The sequence below is a fragment of the Herpailurus yagouaroundi genome, unplaced genomic scaffold (genome assembly GCF_014898765.1).
Source record: "Herpailurus yagouaroundi ecotype Mexico unplaced genomic scaffold, PumYag 197, whole genome shotgun sequence".
Lineage (NCBI taxonomy): Eukaryota > Metazoa > Chordata > Mammalia > Carnivora > Felidae > Herpailurus > Herpailurus yagouaroundi.
In genome coordinates, this window is record NW_024412428.1 from 24356911 (window position 1) to 24362910 (window position 6000).

Below are 6000 nucleotides of genomic sequence, written 5' to 3' on the forward strand. Positions count from 1 at the left end.
TTTCTTCTAGCTCCTTCCATGCAAGATGAGGAAAAATTGGTTGAGTTTCTCGATGAGAACTCACAGTTCTTGTCACTCAGCCCTCTGCGTATGGCTCTGTGTATTTCCACATTCTTACCTTTTCAGATACTAATTACTAGTCTTGGTATACTCACTGGTCTTTTGTTATTTCCCTATACCCTCCCCACATCAGTGTAAACAATACTTTTATTAAACTCCCCACACGTTAACCAAATTGAGTGTGCCATCTTGCAATATTCACCAGGAAGTCTTCTTAGGTTCAACAAAACATTCAGAAAACACAACATTCACAAAAACCTTGACCCGCCTCATTCGGCACCATTCACTCACAGATATATAAGATAGAAACCAAAGCTTGACACAAGGCAATGTCAGGAGTTCCTGTTGCATTTGAGTAGTTCTTGGAACAGTCAGTGAAACACTCTACACCGCTTTCCAGGCTCCCCAAATGACATTTCAGATGCAAAGGAATGAGATTTATGTCAGGAATTATAAGAATCACCCTGGCTTAGAAGCCCCATGCCCCCAGTAGCCAAACTTTTGTAATCACTTCACAGGCACAGATTCCTGGGTCCCTGTAGAGACATGCCCAGTTACAAAAGTCTCGACCTTCAGAGATGCTTAAGGCTATGATGTCCCAATCAGCTCATTTATGGCATTTCCTAGTCCAGAAACAACTTACCCAGCAGGGGTTATTTCTATCATAAATAATGTTGCCTAAAACTTAGGCTCTTTACCTTTATCAAGTTCTCAGGGGAACAGAGTGAGAAAGATAAGTGAAAGTCAAATTTTCATGCAAAAACATTCATTCCCCGCTGGATCACAGACGATATATTCTCTGCATCTCTTTTTTTGTTTATTTAAATTATCACAGAAAAATGGTAGTATGCTAAAATCTTCCCTATGTTGTTACGTATTTATGCTTGAATTTCTGTCACATTTTGCTTTATGTTTTCATGGCGTTTTTTCAATTCATAAAGTTTAATGATTCTTGTATATTAATTATATCTGTTATCGATCCCAATTGATCTTTGTCCAGTTTAATGCTTTTGCATTGATTGAGCTTACTTTGTCTGATTTCAACACTACCACCTTTAAAAAATTAATAGACTATTTTCTAGAGCAGTTCTCGGTTTACAGAAAAGTCGATCAGAAAACACAGAGTTCCCACATACCTCTCCCTCACCACACAGTTTCCCTTGTTATTTACAACTTATATTAGTGTGGTACAATTTGTTACAATTGATGAATCAGCATCAATACATTATTATTAACTAAATTCCATAGACTACATTATGGTTCACTCCTTGGTACATTCTACGGATTTTAACAAATATATGACGACATGTGTCCATCAATATTTCTTATACACGATAGTTTCACTGATCTAAAAACCCTCTGTGTTCCCCCATTGCATCCTCTTTCCCTCCCCTCAGCCCAGTGCAACCACTGATCTTACTGCCTCCAGTTTTGCCTTTTCCAGAATGTCATATAAGTGGAATCCTACAGGAGGCAGCCTTTTCGGATTGGTTTCTTTTGCGAGCAACGTGCTTTTAAGTTTCCTCCATGTATTTCTATGGTGTGAGAGCTCATTACTTTTGACTGCTCCGCGGTAGTTTTTGTTTCTGTTTTATTGATGTCTCGCTCTACATACCTTCTATTTTTAGACGTTATAGCTCGTTCTACTTTAGGTGTAAACATTCTAAAAAAGTAGCAGAGCGATTACCTGCGATTACCTCCCAGAGGCAAGAGATCTGGGAGCCCTCTCCTATGTAGCTGACCGCTGAGGGCAGAGCAGGAGAACGGAGAGCAACTCGTGAGGCAGTCAGACCCTGCTAAAGACGATTTGCTCCTGTTCTTAAGTAATTTGAGACTCTGGTAAATAAAATGTCGTGAAAATAACAGCAAAGCCCAAACCCAGCTCAGCTGTAGCTGAGATTAACTCAATCCCTCACACTAGTGGCCTGAAGAAGAAGATATAGGACTATTCAGGACGTAAGTACTCTTTACGTTAGTCTATTCTATCCTTTTACACATAATATCTGACATTCAATAAAAAATCATAAGCACGTGAAAAAAAAAACAAGAACATGTGACCTAACTTTAAGAGATGAAATTTTTAGGAGCACCTGGGTGGCTCCGTTGGTCAAGCGCCTGACTCTTGATTTCAGCTCAGGTCATGATCTCATGGTTGTGAGATTGAGCCCCACAGGGGGCGCCATGCTGGGCATGGAGCCTGCTTAAAATTCTCTCTCTCTCTCTCTCTCTCTCTCTCCCTCTCCTTATGCCCCTCCCCTGCTCTCTCTCTCTCTTTCTCATAAATAAATAAATAAATAAATAGCATTAAAAAAAATCACTGCAAAACTTAATGGTATAGGTTCACACTTCCACAGTCAATTGACTTTTTGCAAAAACATTGGCAAAGTGATTCCACAGGGAAAAGAAAGTTTTTAGTCGATGGTGTTAGAAGGACGGCGTGTCTAGAAGGCTAAACAACCTCACACTCTGCCTCATACCACACACAAAAGTTAATTCGAGATGGATCATAAGCCTAAAATAAAGGCCCAAACTATAAAGCTTCAAGCACAGTTCCATGACCTTGAACTCATCAAAACCTTCTTAAACAAGACACCGAACATACCAATAACCAAAGAAAAATTGATAACTTGGACTCAGCAAAATTAAAAATGTGTGTTCTTCAAAAGGCACCAATAAAAAGTGGGTGAGCCACCAAGTGACAAAAAATATTCACAAAACATATATCTAGACAAAGGAGCCAGATTCAGAGTATATAAAGAACTCCTATAAGGTACGACAAAAAGAGAAACAATTGAATTTTCCAAAATGGTCAAAAGATTCTAACAAGAGTCTTCTTCGGGAAGATATATTCATAACACTTCTACGTGACAAAGGACTGATGTCCAGAATATAAGTAACTCCTGCAAATCAGAAGTAACACGAACAGTATGATTAAAAATCAGGCAATTGGGGTGCTTGGATGGCTCAGTCGGTTAAGCATTTGACTCTTGGTTTCAGCTCAGGTCGTGATCTCGTGGCTTTGTGGGTTTGAGCCCTGCATCGGGCTCTGTGTTCCCAGTGCCAGTGCTGCTTGGGATTCTCTCTCTCTCTCTCTCTCTCTCTCTCTTTCTGCCCCTCTCCCACTCGTGCTATCTCTGTCTCTCTAAAAATAAATAAATAAACTAAAAAAAATCAGGCAAAAGGTCTGAACACACACACACACACACACAGCCAAAATTCTTAACATCATCAGTCATTATGAAATGTAAATTAACATCACAATTACTTAGCACCACACTTTCACTAGAATGGCTGAAATAAAAAACACTGCATCAGGTAACAACAAGGATGTGGCTCAACTAGAGGCTCAACTAATAGGGTGTCCGTGGGAGCGTCCACTGGTGCAATCACCTTGGAAAAAGGCACAACAGTTGCTTATAACACGAAGTATCCCTATTACCTAGCAATTCAACTTCTAGATATTTACCCAAGAGAAATGAAAACACTTATCCACCAAAAAAGCCTTGCACAAGTATATTCGGAGTGGTTCTGCTCATAATAGGCCCAAACTGAAAACATCCCGGATGTCTATTGACAGGAGAATGGGTAAACAAATACTGTTATATTGCTCAACAATGAAAAGGAATAAATTGCTGACACACGCAGCAATGCGAAAGAACAAAAGGAACCTGACACAAAAGAGTACAGGCTACAAGCCATAGACTGAAAGTCTGTGTCCTTCTCATCCCTCACACGTATATTGAAACCTAGTCTCCAATACTATGGTATTTACGTGGAGCCTTGGGGAGATGATTAGATCATAATGGTGGGTCCCTTATGAATGGGATCACTGCACTTATAAAAGAGATCCCAGAGGGCTCTATCATTTCGTTTTCATTTTCTTCACACCATGTGAGGATACAGCCGGAAGGCAGCCATCTATGAACCAAGAGCTGGGTTCTCACCGGCACCGAATCTTTGCCCTGGTCTTGGACTTCCCACTTTCCAGAACTGTAAGAAATACAAGTGTTTGTTGTTTAAGCCATTCAGTCTATGGTATTTTTGCTACAACACCCTGAACCGGCTAGGACAGTATATGATTCCATGAAGTTCTAAAACAAGCAAAATTAACCTCTGGTGATAAAATCGGAAGAGAGGCTGCTAGAGTAGAGGGGAAACTGGGACAAATATCAAAGAACTTCTGGAATGATGGAAATGTTCTATACCTTGAGAGGGGTGTGGGTTACTCAAGCGTATGTATTTTTCAAGACTAATCTAACCATACACTTAAGATCTGTGTATTTCAATGTACGTACTTCAATTAAAATTTTTTTTAACATTTATTCATTTTTGAGAGACAGAGCATGAGTGAGGGAGGGGCAGAGAGAGAGGGAGACACAGAATCTGAAGCAGGCTCCAGGCTCTGAGCTGTCAGCACGGAGCCCGACCTAGGCCTCAAACTCACAAACCACGAGGTCATGACCTGAGGTGAAGTCAGACACTTAACCAACTGAGCCACCCAGGCACCCCTGTGTACTTCAGTTTTAAAAAGGTAGTGCCCACTGCTGCCTAGGACTGGTTCATAAGTATCTGCTGGTCTATAAGAGACAGAGGAGTAACTAAGCCAGTAACTAAGTTAAGTCATGCTGACTGATGACTGGATCTTTGAAAGCCATGATACTATCATGGTGTAGAAACTCCAAGAACCAGTTTAAAATAAGTATTCTTGGGGCGCCTGGGTGGCGCAGTCGGTTAAGCGTCTGACTTCAGCCAGGTCACGATCTCGCGGTCCGTGAGTTCGAGCCCCGCGTCGGGCTCTGGGCTGATGGCTCAGAGCCTGGAGCCTGTTTCCGATTCTGTGTCTCCCTCTCTCTCTGTCCCTCCCCCGTTCATGCTCTCTCTCTCTGTCCCAAAATAAATTAAAAAAAAATGTTGAAAAAAAAAATAAAAAAAATAAGTATTCTTGGGGCGCCTGGGTGGCTCAGTCGGTTGGGCATCTGACTTCAGCTCGGGTCATGATCTCACAGTTCATGAGTTCGAGCCCTGCATCGGGCTCTGTGCTGACAGCTCAGAGCCTGCAGCCTGCTTCAGATTCTGTGTCTCCCTCTCTCTGCCCCTTCCCCGCTCACACACTCTCTCTCAAAAATAAATAAACATTAAAAAAAAATTTTTTTTAATAAGTATTCTAGGGGCATCTGGGTGGCTCAGTCGGTTAAGTGTCTGACTTCGGCTCACGTCATGATCTCACGGTTCATGAGTTCGAGCCCTGCATCGGGCTCTGTGCTGAAAGTCAGAGCCTGGAGCCTGTTTCAGATTCTGTATCTCCCTCTCTCTACAATTGCTGAAGAAATAATAAAATGGTTTTCCCAAATTGAAGAAATGTCTAAATCCTCCGATCAAAATTACATTCCAGGTTCCAAGCTAGATAATAAAAAATAAATTCACATCTAGACAGGAGTAATGGATCTGAAAAGTATAAAAGATAAAGCTAATCCATACTTCCTTAAAAGCCATTGAGTGGAGAGAACAGATGATCTACAGAGGAACAAGACCTGACGGTAGATTCCTACCGTGCAACAGTAGATGCCAAAAGACGATGGAAGAGCTGTCGTTCTAGAACATTGCGTTCAGTTCAACTAGTCCTTGAAGGGGAGGGTAGAATGAAGTTCTTGTCAGACATACAAAGTGTAACAGACTCTACGACCAATAGATCTTCACTAAAGCAACTTTTGTAAGATTGCTTCGGCGCGAAGAAACGTAAACCTGGAAAGGAGACATCGGATACAAATCAATAGGGACTACAGAAACCGGAAAACTTTGTCAGTAAATTTTTTTTTTCACTAAATTTTAACCACTGACTGTTACTTTAAAGTTACTTTTTGTGTTTAAAACAAAAACAAAGTCAAAGTCCTTGGGTTAGTTTTTCCTCTCTCCCTTTCAAGTGCAGTTATGTTACTCATC

The 6000-nt window shown here is 41.0% G+C and overlaps 1 long non-coding RNA gene across 1 annotated transcript in view; it reads right to left on the minus strand.

Moving 5' to 3' along the window:
• Positions 1-3558: 3558 nt before the first annotated feature.
• Positions 3559-6000, minus strand: part of LOC121012685 (uncharacterized) — a 3890-nt gene continuing 1448 nt past the window's right edge. The window contains exons 2-3 of the long non-coding RNA XR_005782228.1: positions 5539-5802; positions 3559-4050 (exon numbers count right to left, since the gene is read on the minus strand). This is a non-coding gene — a long non-coding RNA (uncharacterized LOC121012685). The remainder of the gene's footprint in view (positions 4051-5538; positions 5803-6000) is intronic.